Here is a 15,558-nt window from a genome sequence, read left to right on the forward strand (position 1 = left end):
ATTGTTAGAGAAGGACGTGTAGAGATTTTGTTTTAAAACTGATCTTAAGCTTCTTGAACAGTAAGTTCAACTAGAGGAAGGTAGATGATCTGGATTTGCTACATATTTACCTTCTGAGCGCTGGTTTAAGTTTCTGTATCTTCTCTTTCCTTGTATCACTTTCAATGATCTGGTTGCTATAAAGCAATGGGCTGCGTCCTATAAGCTAGAACTGCATGGGATGCCTTGGAGATGGGATTTACTTCCTGCAGAAGCAGAACTTCTGCTCTCTGTGAGTGTCACAGAAACTGATACAAAATAAGATGGACCCACGGCATTCTGCTGAGAATAGCCAACTGCCTGTCTGAAGTGAAGGAATTATTGAATGCTGCTGCTCTTTCATGAAAGCTGTAATGGTTGCGGCTCATGATTTTGACCATTATTTTCAAATGAAATGATAGAATGCTCTGAGCTGTCTAATTCTTTCTGTTTGGCTGTAATCCACACAATGGACATGCCTCCGAGTCACGCACAGCACTGCACTGTCCATCATAATACACTCCAGTGACCTCAGCTGCCAGCCTTTCTCAAAAAAGCACAAGGTCATCTTCAATTTAGAATTCAAGTGGAAACTTCTTGTGCTTTGTGCAGGCAACACGAGGCAAGATTTGGTTTACATTCAACACAGGGTATCCTTATTTTCAGCAGAATTTTTTGTGAGACATTATGTAACAATCCTTTTGTTATGAATATAAATATTAAGGGGAATTTAAAAATAATTTTCTTGCAATTATAAAAATTGAGCAAAAGAAGAGTATTACAATGCAAGGTTATTTATCCTAACATGAGGTTGGGGAACACTCCATTTATCGAAGTAGTTAGGAGCTGTGAAGAGGAATGCAAATGATTATATTTTCTCAATAACTGAAGCTCATCTCCAGAAGATGGGAAAATCTTTAAAGAAACATGAGATTAAAGTATTTTAAAGGTGAATTACCAATTTCTCCCTCATCTTAATCATAGATAAAAGCCAACCCCTTCCTTGATGACTTCCATTATTATACCATACTGTAATATAATGATGCTATTAAAGACTATTAAAAACATCTTAATGCCTAATGATTATTAAGACAATTTGCCTCTAGACTCCAATGATTCCTGAGTTCTTTTGTCTACTTTTTATAGTCTTTTTTCCCCTACCACCTTATCAGGCTGCTGTTTTTGTGCCTTGTTTTTTTTTTTTTTTTTTTTTAAGGACTGATCTCTTCCATAATTTGCTTCTTTCAACCCACTATGGACAGAGAAGCACATATAACATTTCATTCATTTAGTCAAGATATATTTATTGAGCATATAGAACATGTTAAACATTGTGATAGGTGCTGGAGATACACTACTGATAAAAACAGTCAAAACAGATAGGAGATTTAGATTTTATTGGGGAATTAAATATTAACCAAAAAAGCACACAAAGGTGTAATAATATAGGCTGTAATGAGCGCTGAGCGTAGAAGTGTGCCAGACTGAGAGTTTGTAAGAGGGAAACATCCCTACTCTAGGGAGTTAGTGACAGGTGAATCTGAAGGAAATGGGTGTCAGAGATAAGGATAAGATAGAATACAAAGAGGGCTTACAGGCCATTCTTAAGATTTGTTTACCTTAAAAGCAACAGGAACCCATTAAAGCATAATAAAACTGTGTCTGGTATGAGTAAGTATAGTCTTGGTATGAGGGTCATATAAAATACATGAATTTTAGTATATACACTTAAAAAAGAATCTCTTTGAGCTCCCTGGAGAGCTGTTTTGCTAATGGCTTGAGACTTGTCTGTATTCCAATAGCTGATGCTCCAAGGTAAGAGACCTATGCATAAGCCGATTGTCATGGATTATATACTCCTCCTGATTTTTAGTAATTTTCAGGGAGTTCATAAATTTTTAAATTTCACTGTTAGCTTATTTGTTAGTGTTCATTAATTATTAGTGCCTTGCCTGTGATATATGCCTATGATAAAAAGATATATAGGGCAGTTCAAATAGAAGTAGATTATCAAAATCATTTAAAGAGGAAGAAACAATATGGTAAGTAGGATATGGGACTACATCAAGTTCTGACCTTCCAGAGCAGCCATGATGTAAAGGGACATCCAGTGGGATATATAACTTTCATTGTGATGGAAGCAAGCCTACCTATTTTTTAAGAGAGGACTAATTTTCTGGGAAACTCTGTCTACAAGAACTGTATCATATGGGACTTTGACAACCTAATAATATGAGCAAAGTTATTTAACAAAATTTTATATAAAAGAAGCAGCTTTCTCTTTGGCTGTTCTGCACCTGTACCCACAATCAAAGCCAAGAATGTAATGCTTGTAACACTGAAGGGTATTTTATTAAAAGAGTTTTCAGGAGGGAGATAATCTTCTTTATCTTGGTTTACAACTTTCTCAAACTCTGATGATATGGGGATTACCATATCCTGTTAAGAATAAATGAAGAGCATTTCCCTTATACTCTGCTTTTCAGACTTGATCTTCAAAAGAATGCTACTCAGAAATTTAACGTTTCAGTCAGTTACTGGGTTGAAGGGGTGGCCATACTCTTGGACACTCCACTTCTCCTAGTGCTACTTGCTGGTCCTAGAAGAATCTTGAAATGTCCTAATAGCTACATGGAGCACACATCAAATCTCCCACCTTAAATATCCTTGCCTTTCACAGGGCTTTCATAGGAACTGGAGGTAGACACCTAGAATATGTGCTAGGAACCTAGCTAACAGCGATTACATGTTGTTAATTTCGTGTCAATTGAGTGGGTTGTGTTGGTGATGGTCCGTGTTCTCACCTAGTGAGATGGCTACCTCACTTCCCAAGGCCTGGAAGTGTGAGGGAACCATTGACCAAACCCCAGTTTCCTTGGGATCATTTTGTTATATCTGAAGTGCTGAGAATGTACTTGACTAGACCCAGAGCTGCTTACTTACATGACAACAAAAAATTATTGTGCACTTAGTGTTCTTAGCATAGCTATTACCAGCTGTTGAAGAATGAGCTTTGGAAGGCAACTGTCCATTTTGTATAGTATAGCCTTCCATATTTTCTGTCAGGATCACTGAGCTACAAAAGGTAATCTTAAGTAATTAAAAAAAATTGACCAATTGGATGGAATTACCTAGTAATGTCCATTTAAATATTGGACAATGTCTGCTCTAAAGTGTAATTTGGATGTCAAAAAAACCTGTTTAACTGGTTCTTTCTGACATTAATGAGATATCAAGGCAAATTGCTTTTCATGATCCCTTTTAATTTGAGGTGGTAAATAAAACCTTGTCATTGGTAAGAAGGGAGACTCTTCCAGTTTGTAACAGCAGGAAGTGAAGGGGCCCTGACAGCTGGGTGCTGCACAGACCATTGGTATAGAATTAAAGTAACTGTTTAAAACTTGGTCTTGCTGAGATTGTAACCCTTTGTACAGTATGCCTAATTAGATAATGGTTTAAAGATACTTGGTTTAAAAGGTCATGCTTCTTCCAGTCTCTTGTTTAACGGAGAACATAACAATCATCTTAGAATTTCAAATGATAAATGATTAGTATTTCAGGCCAGGATTATTCCATAACACAACAACTAGTTAAAGGTGAAACCCTTAGTCAAACTACTAAACTACAAAGCAGTATTTCTGTCAAAGACTTAAGCAACAATGGTGGTTTGATTGCATTTAATCATTCAAGCTGATATTTTCTCATCAACGGAAGAATTTACCTGAGCCATATTCTACGTGTGTATTTTAAGCACTCTCTGATTTATAGCATATGTGGAATTACTCATGTGTTCCTTATAACTTTTCTCAACCTTTTCTCTGTACTTGGGGAGTCAGAGGGAAACAAAGGCCTGACTTTTGGATTACTTTCATTGCTACCATTTGAACAAAACACTGTTTCTATAAATTTTTTAAATCTACAGATTTATCAAAAGAAAAGAATAAAATAAAGCAGAGGAGTTCAGATTTTTCAGGAACTTAAGCAACAATGTCAATCCCTTCGTTCTGGTCTAGAGGCAATAAAATATTAATACATCTTGTATAGAATCAGAGATATTTTGGTTGCCATGAGAACCTTATTTATCATAAAGAGAAAGTGTTGGATAGAATTCCAATGCCGTCTCCTCACTCCTTTTCTTAGTACTTGAGCTCACATCAGGGTCAGGGCAAACACAGTGGCTTACTAATCAGGAGTGTTTGATTGTAGGTAACAGAAACCACCTTCAGCTTGCTTAAGCTAAAAGGAAGAATTTATGAGGGTATGTCAAGAAACCCCATGGCAGAATACAACAGGGTCTAAGAAAAGGACCAGTTATAAGAACAAAAACTGTTCAGAAATCCCAACATCTCTCTGTCTGCTCTGTTTGGTTCTGTTCATATTGGTTTTCCCTAATTCTAGGTCCATAGGGTAGATAGCAGAAGGCCATCTACATTTCTAGAAATTAGCTATTTCTTCAGGATACCTACTAAAATTAACATGTATGTATTTCTAAGTCTCAATTCTAACATTTTGGAAACTTGAATCTCATTAGCCAAAATTCAGTTGAATGTCAGATCTGTTCCAAATTATCAGTGGCAAAGGGCAAGTAGTACCAACTTGGCTGTCCTGGGGGGCACTTGCTGTGGTTGAAAGGGACATTTGGGAAGTTTCTCTAAGTGGCTTATGGGGAAAATTTGAGCAAAGTGAGCAGAGAGATGAAAACCTGAGAGGGTGTGATGCCCCTGTGAAGTCAGAATTTCACTGCTTCCTTAAATGGGTGAGTTTTCATTAGGCCAGAGGGGACACAGTTAAAAATCACATAGAATCTGTGAGAACCTGAGAGAGGAATCAACTTTTGGAGTTTTTTAATGCTAGTCTTCATTTTGTGGTTGAATTTCCTGACATGAAGAGGAATGAGCAGCTTCCCTGGACTCCCCAGTGAGACGGTGTCTAACCATTTCAGTGCTCAATATTCTGAGGAAACTATGGGAACACTTGTCTAATCACAGAGGCTGGTATAGAGAGAGAATTTATGAGCACCTTATTTTCTTTAGAAACCTTATTGATTGGGGTGCTTGGGTGGCTCGGTGGGTTAAAGCCTCTGCCTTAGGCAGAGGTCGTGATCTCAGCAACCTGGGATCGAGCCCCGGATCAGGCTGTCTCCTCAGCAGGGAACCTGCTTCCCCCTCTCTCTCTGCCTACCTCTCTGCCTACTTGTGATCTTTCTCTATCAAATAAATAAATAAAATCTTAAAAAAAAAGAAACCTTATTGATTTCATGTACTTAATGCTATTTCCAAATATATAATTTTGAGTGTCTCTGAACACTATAGTCTGATTTTAAAGCAAATTTATTTGAATGAAATAACTTTAAGCTAGCTAAAAGAAATAGGTATGGCTTAATATTAGGAAATGTACTATAAACATATTAATAGGTCAAATAAGACAGTGATAAATATAAGATTCTGTAAAGCCATTTGATTAAAATATATCCCTCATTTCTGTTATAAGTACAAAAGCATAAACTAGAAATGGAATAGATGTTTAACATGATAAAATACATCTCTCTCAGCCTATAACCAATTATATATTTATAGCTGTTGTTCCTATTAAAGAGATGGATTAGTCCTATTACCACTATTATTAATATTCTATAAATTTTAACCAATGTGGTGAAACATGAAACAAAAATAACAGAGATTACTACTAAAAATGAAAAAGTAGTAGTATGAGTATTTTCAAATTATTTCATCTGAAGGCAATAAGTTGAAAAATATGTTAGAAGGACTTACTTTAGGAAGATGATCAAATATAAAATTAATATTAAAACACGAAGAACATAAACCGATTAATATGTTGGAAATTAAACTCTATGTTTTTTGCAAAAAATATTTAAAATATCTTGGAATAAATTAAACCAGGAAATATGAAAGGCCTCTATGAAGACAACTTTATTGAGAGACATAACTTGTTTGTAAACTAATTACAAGAAAAAATGTTAATCTCTTCTGAGTAAATCTGTAGTCAGGCTTAGTAGAATTCCAGCCAAATTGACAAAGGAGTATTTTCTGGAATTTGAAATAATATTTAAATTTTATTTGTGAGAATAAATGAATAAAAACTGAATGATTTTGAGGAAAAATTAATCTTTACCAAACATTTAATATTCAAACCTAATGATAAGCTATAATAATCAATCCAATATGGAACTAGTACTGAATAGGTAGATGGAGCCAGATAGAAATATATAATGATAATAAATAGATATAATGATAATAAACAAATCAGTTTGTACATGTACATACTGCCATATGAATTTATGATGTGATAATGGTGGACTTCGAACTTGGTAGGAAAGGACACTCTATTAATTGATTATCAGTTTACAGTAAGATCTGTAATGAGATGATTCCTCCATATGAAAGTCTTATCCACTTGAAATTTATTTTAGAGTTAAGTGAAAAAGAAGCAAGAGAAAAAAATTCAATTCATTAGAATTTGAATGGGGAAGTTTTTGAATAAGATAATGAGGGAACTTATAACAGGAAAATAGACATGTTTGATTTAGTAAAATTTTAGCACTGTCAGATATTAAAAATTATCATAAACACAGTTTTAAAACAGAATATAAAGTAGGAGGTATATTTGGGCTGTTGTGTCAAAGGATAATAGCACAATTATAAAAAGAACCACCGTAACTGGTATCAATGATGACATCTTGAAGAAATCAGTTGGCAAAACTTGTAAATGTTAAACATTTGAAAAAAATATTAACCTTCACTAGCAATTAAAGATCATCTACTTATTTTTAAAGATTTTATTTATTTGAGAGAGAAAGTGAGAGTGAGCGTGCACACACACATGCACAAACAGGGGGAGCAGCAAGTAGGGGGCGAAGGAGAAGCAGACTCCCTGCTAAGCAGGGAGCCAGGTAGGGGCTCCATCCCAGGACCCTGAGATCACAACCTGAGCCGAAGGCAGATGCTTAACTGACTGAACCACCCAGGTGCCCCAATAAAGATCATTTAATTGGTGATAAAAGATTGTTTTCCACCTGTCAAATTTACAAAGACTTGAAAATTATAATAGTAATTATCAAAAGGTAATTACATTGGTTCTTCTAAATCTGCTTGGTGAGAGTAGATATTAGTGTAATTTTTCCAGAAGAGTATTTGCTCAGCCCATATCGTTATTTCTGGAAATATATTTTAAGGAAAATAGTTGAAATAATTTGATTTACAAAAATGTATTGAAAAAACAGAAAAGCAAAATCACAATTTTGTTGTTTCTAATTAAATCCACCAACAATATGTCATATAGTGCTTAGCACCTTGACTGTGTCTTGGAACCCAGGCTTTTATCTGAACTCGCCCACTACTTTCCCTCTGTGTTGTGAGCCCATCTTGACCTCTTGCCTTCACCTTTTAAATGGATGGATTATACTAAAATATTCTAATCTCTGAAAGCTCTCCCAGCTCCAAATTCTGTACATACTCAAGTAAAGGTAAAGGTATATTTTTAAAACACAGATGCCTATAAATATTCTTATTGTTGTCTTTTATTGTTATTGTTTATATCTATTTCATCTTTCATGAATCATTTATTTATCCCACATACATTTTATTGATAATCATATAAAGGTATATAATAGGGTTCTATGTTAGGCATCAGGAATACAAAGACCGATGAAACATGGTTCTGTGTGTTCTCAGATATCGTAATGTAACAGAGGAGGGACATAAACATGTGACCAACAAGAATTGTATTTGTCAAGTGATATGATAGCGGCATGAGTATTATAAGAATATAATATAAAGCTGAGATTGGAAAATACATAAGGAGGGCCTCAAAGAATACAACACATCCGATTTAAATTACAAATGGAAAGTGACATTTCTTAGGTGGACAAGATGGGGAAAAGGCATTAATGGAAGTCCATTGACTGATGAACAGATAAAGAAGATATGTATATATACAATGGAATATTAGCCATAAAAAAGAATAAAATCTTGCCATTTGCAATAATGCAGACAGAGCTAGAGTGTATTACGCTAAGTGAAAAAGGTCAGTCAGAGAAAGAAAAATACCATACAATTTCACTCATATGTGGAATTTAAGAAATGAAACAGCTAAAACAGCGTAATACTAGCTAGAAGATAGGGAAGAACATGCATTCTAAAAAAGCCAAGCATCTACATTGCAAGAATTCAAGAATGTGGCAAGAGAGCAGTCTGGAAATGAGACTGGGCAGATGAGCTTGGGCTGGGTCAGAAATCTGTCAAATTCTGGTGTTTGAAGGTGACACAGTAGACAACAGGGAACTGAAGCTTTTTGAACAGGACGATGAAGGGCTGCAGTTTGTGTTTTAAAAAAATAATCACAGCGGTATTTTGCAGACTGGAGGAAGTGAGATTGAAGACGGGGGTGGTAAGGTTAGGAGACGGGTCCAGCAGTCCCTCGGAGAGAACTTCAAAAGTACTTCAAAAGGGAAAATGAAAACACAAGTGAAATGGGAAGAAAGGGAGGAGGGAGCCAGGGAACACAGAATTATTGGGAGGCTGGCTCTGTTCTAGACACTGGGCTTTGACTAAAAACCAAATGGTTCTGACAGAAATCTTACCTTCTCCAAATGATCTTTATTTGTAACTGTAACAATTCCTTTACTGGAGCTAATTCAGTATCTTAGTATGTACGTGATGGAAGTTACTGGCTTTGGCACTACTTTTTATCTACTTCTATAAGTGGAAAATGAGATATAAAATGTCAATATCTGGAAAAACTGACAAAAATGTCATCTCTACAAGTTATGCTGCACGACTTCCTTGTGATTAAATATTACCTATTTAGTAAATAGAGAAAGTGAAGTCAAATGTGATGAAAGTCAAGTGTGTTAATCTTAAATATAAGTATTTTTTTGATAATTACCTCATTTGAAATAAAACAGAAAATAATTATTAATAATTTGGAAGTACATTATATAATTTATTTTTGAAGCTGAAGGTTTGTAGGTAGTAAAGTATTCCTGGAAATACTGTATATTTTTTTAAAAAAGTGAATGATAAATGTAGTAATATCAAATATATAAAGATAAATAGGCTGATTTGAAATTAGGTAAATTTTCAGTTTCTGATTAAGGAAACTTCATGCTGGTTATAAAATATTAATCTTACAAGTTAAGTCATTATGAAATTTAGCCGTGTAAATGTACTTGCCCCTGTTTCTTAACTGAATAAAGTGATAAATGATGGGGGTTTTTTTAAGTCTAATTTCTTTTATAGTCATAAAGGACAAGGTTTATTAATCTCTCATTTCTTCCCTTAATACATAAACACTTAAATGTGGGCCAAGCTGGAGCCAACATCGAATAAAAGCTTGAGGCAAATCAATGGCATTGCCTTAGTTCTTCGTATGGTCCTACTCAGCTTCTTTCACCTCAGTGGGCTGCTTTTACTCATTCTTTATTCTTGTAATTCCTGAACTTCATCATGTGCTAAAAAATTACAAGTAAGTGTTTAAATCCCAGGAACAGATGAGGTGCTGTGGGCTTAGTAATTGAGGGTTAAGGTCTGGCCTCGGGTCCATACTGGCATGCAGCAATTAAGTCTGTATGAAGGATGAGGGAGCAGCGAGGATTTGGGGCAGTGGGAAGTTTCTGGAGTTTACACTGGACACTTGGTATTTTACATATGACCAGAAGCCCAGGCTTTCTCCTCAGTTTGAATGCAGTTAGCTGCTCACCACTTGGTGATCTTGGTCAAGTCACAAAACCTCTTTAAATCATTGTGTCCTCATCTACAAAATGGGGATGATAATATTTTCTAGGGTTCTTGTGAAATCTAAACGTAAGGTGAAATACATAGAAAGTGCTTAATAAAGAGAGATAAACTGTATTAAATATGGAGGATATCTGATCAGTAGTGACTAGTATTTGGATCATCTTATGAAGATGATGGACTGAGAACTTAGGACTCTTCAGAAAAACACAGAATTAATAAGCACTACATACAAGGATCACTAATAGGAATGAGCAAGGCAGATGTCAGAAACGATGCTTCTGCCATGGCACCAATCAACGAGGTTTCCCCAGCAGCATCAGCTTCTTGATATAGGAACAGAAGTATGATTGTTTTTACAACATTCTCAAAAGTGGATGGGAAAGTGCATTACTGCTGATATGGGCATCTGATGAGTGTAGAGTAGATCAAATGGGGTTTGTTTTCTCATTATTTTTTCTGTTTCCTTCAAAATTATGTACTTTTTTTAATGAAGGAAAAGAATTTAATGGAATAGCTCCCATGTTATTAAGGGTAATTATTTTCAAGTGATACTTTGCTTCAGAAAGAATCTACCCGAAAATTATAATGGAGACTTGATTATTTTTCTCTTTAAGGTTATTAACTCTTATAATTACATTAAAGTTTAATCAAGAAGTTAGTTTGAAAGTGAGGGATATGAATGAGAAGATTCTTTTTAATTCAGGTGCCTAATTGTTAACACTTTGGGGATTTGGGTTTTCTCATATTCGAAAACCACGACTATAAAATAACTTTTCTTTTGAACCATATACACACTTTCATCTATAGCTAAGGGAACACTGACCAAATTTTAATTTAAAAAATATTTATGGAATGTCTATTTATGATATTTACTTAGAAATGCCATGCACATTCACTTAGCAAATATTTATTAACTTTTATATATTGGCACTGAGCTATTTGTATTTTGTCCCTCTTCTGTTTTTTACTTCTTTTCCTTTCTTTATTTCCCTTTTTGACTCCCACTTCTTTTCCATTCCTCTTACCCTCTTTTCTTCCCAATAATTTTCTATTTGCCCTTGTGATCATTCACTGATCAAGATGGTGACAAGCGGCTAAGAGCATTCGCTTTTGAGTTGCTACAGAGATGAGCTAAAATTCCAGTTCTCCTACTTAGGTGGGAAGTCCTTGGATAAGTCACTTACATTTTATAAACTTTGATCTTCTCATCTTTGAATGAGAATAATAATCTTGCCTACCTTGGCATATTTTTGTGAGCATTTAATGGGATAATTCACCCTAAAGGGCTTAGCACGATTGCCTGGCACATTGAATAATCAACAAATGGCAACCTATTTTTTTCATTCTGCCACCTGACAAGAATAAAGCTTCTGTGTATGTTTCCTGAATTTACCCCCAAACCACACCCACTCATACATATTCCCTTACAAATCTTAGATTTCAAAGCATCTGATAAATCTCCTATAATCAGTGATACTGTGTTGTCTGTAATGAATTTATTTCTTCAAGGCATAATTAATCTATTTTTAAGGATTACTTAGTATTTTAGTTCACTCTTCACTCTTCTTTTGTAGTCACCTTCTGAACCCATCATTTCTTATTAGCACCATAGGGTGAGGTATTGGAATAAGAGGGTATAAAGCCCATACTAGTCCATTTCATCCAGAGTAAGATGACATGAGAGAGAAAGGGGTGGAAGCTGTTTCTTGAAATAGTGTTCAGGGAATGTGTTCTAGAATAAACTATATCTCCTATCTTAAGAAACTATTCAGAAACTCAATTTGACATAGGCTGTGGAGGAGACACCTATGACCTATGCAAAGGATTTAGGTGTAGGTCATTGGTTACATGCAACTCAATTAGAGAGAACAATTGTACAGTGTAAAACCATACAGTTGTCCATGCCCACAGAACAAAGTAGAATAGACTTTACGTGATAGAATTAGTTCAGCTCCCTATCCATTTTTTTTAATTTTTAATTTTTATTAACATATAATGTATTATTAGCCCCAGGGGTACAGGTCTGTGAATCGCCAGGTTTACACACTTCACAGCGCTCACCATAGCACATACCCTCCCCAATGTCCATAACCCAAAGCCCTATCCATTTTTAAAAAGTAATTCAAACAGAAATGAAAATACACATTTTGGCAGGTGAAGGGCTGTCATTCAAGTCTCCCAGAAAGATATTTACTAATTGCTACCTCACTCTTAATTCTGCTTAGGATAGCTCTAACTTTCCCCAGATCTTACAGTTTTCTTTGCTGAATATAGCTTTAAACAGGTGTCCCTAGGATTTATACTAGCTCATGAGTAACACTAAGAAATTCCAGCCTATTGAGTGATATATCCAAAAGGCCATTCCTCTCAGGTCCTTGAAGCTCTCTTGTTAACTTCTTTTTTGTTTTCTATCCTTATATGAACTGCAAACTTATGTAAAAATGTATATACCCTTATTTCTATCCCTCTTCACTTCAATCAAAACTTAAGGAACCATGTTTACTGCTTTTTTTTTCTTTTTTACTTCAAAAAAAAGCATAGCATTAAGTCTATAGCTCCATGAATTTTCACAAACTGAGAAGACCCAAACCAATACCCGAAACACTCAACCAAACCCCAGGATCCTCAGGTGACCCCTCAAAAGCCTCTTGTGCTCCCTCTCTGTCACTTTCCTGACTTGTAACATCATACACTAAGATGACCTGCTTTTGTACTCACATAAATGAAATTAGGTAATCTGTACTCTTTTATGTTTGGCTTCATTTCACTGCAATTTTTGAGAAAGAGGCAGTGAAGCACATTCCCACCATTATCTCTCTCTATTAACATTAGATTCAATTATTTAAATTTACTTTGTAAGATATCCAGTATTTAATTTTTAAAGCCCAATGAATTATTTTATAAAATAATAACATTTAATACCTACTAATGAGGTTTAAAATATATGAAAAATTAAATTTTTATACAATACCTATAATCTCTTAGAAAGTGGTAAAGAATATATTACCTTCAAGAATCTTCTCACATTTGTCATGTTCTCATAATTTTTTTTAAAAAGTAGACTTACAGAAGTTTTAGGTTTACAGTAAGGCAGAGTAGAAAGTACAGAGATTTTCCATTTACCTTTAGCCCTCACCCATACACAGCCTCCCCCACTATCGATATCCAGAAAAAAGTAGTAAATTTGTTACAATCAATGAACTTACATTGGCCCATCATTATCATCTGAATTCTGTAAAGTTCATTCTTGCTGTACATTGTATGGGTTTTGATGAATGTATCATAACATGTATATACCAATATAATGTCATATAGAATGGTCTCACTCCCCTAAAAATCTTCTGTGCTTTGCCTGTTCATTCTTTTCTACCCCCTACCATGGCAACCACTGATCTTTTTACTGTCTCCATAGTTTTACCTTTTCCAGAATGTCATATAGTTGAAATTCTACAGTATGTAGCCTTCTCAGATTGGCTTCTTTCTCTTAGTACTGTACATTCAAGCTTACTTCTCTCTCTCTCTCTCTTTTTTAATTCCTCATTTGATTGCTCTTTTCTTTTTAGCACTAAGATCCCATTGTCTGGATGTACTACAGTATATTTATCTGCAGTGTATTTATTTATCTATTCATCTATTAAAAGACATCTTGGTTGCTTCCAAGTTTTGGCAATTATGATCAAAGCTGGTAAAAAACATCCCTGTGCAGATTTTTGTGTGGACATAGGTGTTTTAAAATTATTTGTGTGGTTACCAAAGAAAATGCTTTCTAGATCATAAAGTAAGAATATATTTGGTTTTGTAAGAAACTGTGCAACTGTCTTCCAAAGTGGTTGTACTAACTTTGATGGTTACCAGCAATGAATGGGAGCTCCAACTGCTTCACATTCTTTCTGGCATCCGCTGTTGTCAGTGTTCTGGATTCTAGCTATTCTAATAGGTATGCAGTGGTATTAATTTGTAATGGTATATAATGCTGAACATATTTTTATGATTATTTTCCATCGATATATCTTGTTGAGGTGTCTGTTCAGATCTTTTGTGTATGTTTTAACTCTGTTGTTCATTTTCCTATTGTTTAGTTTTAAGAATTCTATGTGTATTTTGGATAATAGTCCTTTATCACATGTGTCTTTTGTAAATATTTTCTCCCAGTCTATGGCTTGTCTTCTCATTCTCTTGACATTGTCTTTTGCAGACCAGAACTTTTCATTTTAATAAAGTCCAGCTTAACAATTATTTCTTTCATGGATTTTGTCTTTGGTGTTGTATCTAAAAAGTCATCATTATATACAAGGTCATCTGGGGTTTCTTCTGTGTTATCTTCCAGGAATTTTATAGTTTTGCATTTTACATTTGGGTCTATGATCCATTTTGAGTTCATTTTTCTGATGGGTATAAAGTCTGTGTCTAGATTCATTTTTTTGCACACGGATGTCTAGTTGTTTCAGTACTGATTGTTGAATTTACCTTTTTTTGTTGTTGTTAGAGATCTTATCTCTGTATTGGCATCAACCAAAATCGAGGTTCTAAAGTATTATTTTTTTTAATGAATCTTGGAAAATGATTATAGAAAACAGTTTCAGGTAACCTCTTAAGGTCTTTTGAGCAGACTCAATTATTTAAGTATCATTAGAAATAAAGTCAAACATTCATTGTAACCCGGATATAATTGTGTTGTCCTTATTGTGGTTGTTTTTGTGATTGTTGGGGTTGAAGGGGTGTACATGTAGTATTTGAAAAATTTTGAAATAAATAAAATTGATAAGGTTGAATTGAGAAACTACCCAGTGGAAATATTGATACATAGAACTTCTATACTATTCAGATGTTGGGCTCTTAATTAATTCATATGGATAGTAAATATGACTCCTGAAGTGTATTTCACCTTCCAGGAAACAGTATTCTCATGATTGTTTAAATTTTAACCAGTATCATGAAAAAATACCCCTTAATTGTGTAATTACATTAGTCTCTGTCCTGGGAAGTGAAGAGAAGGCAATCATCCTCTTGCAGCCAGTACTCTCTAACCGTAATTCCAAAATACCTAAAACATTAGTACAGGGCTTAGGTTGTTTTTTGTTTTTTGTTTTTTTTTTTGTATTTAATGCTTTTATTTTACTAGGGAAGAAAACACATTTGCTTTTCCTGATTTAGCTGTTAAAAAAAAAATCTCAGTCTGGTGATGGGTATTAAGGAAGTCACATATTGCATGGAGCACTGGGTATTTTATGCAAACAATGAATCGTGGAGTGCTACATCAGAAACTAATGATGTATTGTATGGTGACTAACATAACATAGTAAAAAAAATAAAAAATAAAAACATCTCTGAATTGTCACAAATTCTAGAGTCAATAGGTTCTAGAATGCTAAGAGGCATTTAAAAAAACTTGCAGTGTTTTGCTGCACCTTGTATATTTTTCCAGAAGTAAGTGTTCTCTGATCTTTCTACCCCCATGTTTATCTTTTGAAATGATACTGGCCCTCTGAAAAAAGCTTCAGACTACATGTCAGGACATTTGTTTCCAGGTAGTATTTAAGTAAGAATTAGTTAGGTATATCTTTTTGATCCTGCTCCAAATATTTCAACCAAAACCAAAAAGAGAACTTTCTATACACAGAAAGTAGTTGGGGTGAGGCAGAAGAATGGCATTTTCCTACTATTAAAGCCTGTAATTAACCAGATTTGAATGAGAAAAATGTTCCTTTTTTTTTTTTTTTTTTTTTTTTTTTTTGATAGAGAGAGATCACAAGTAGATGGAGAGGCAGGCAGAGAGAGAGAGAGA

The 15,558-nt window shown here is 34.6% G+C and overlaps 1 protein-coding gene across 4 annotated transcripts in view; it reads left to right on the forward strand.

The window, feature by feature from the left end:
- GRM8 (glutamate metabotropic receptor 8) overlaps positions 1–15,558 on the forward strand; it is a 737,764-nt gene that overhangs the window by 469,564 nt on the left and 252,642 nt on the right. The window lies entirely within an intron of this gene.

The sequence above is a fragment of the Mustela nigripes genome, chromosome 4 (assembly GCF_022355385.1).
Source record: "Mustela nigripes isolate SB6536 chromosome 4, MUSNIG.SB6536, whole genome shotgun sequence".
NCBI classification, from domain to species: domain Eukaryota; kingdom Metazoa; phylum Chordata; class Mammalia; order Carnivora; family Mustelidae; genus Mustela; species Mustela nigripes.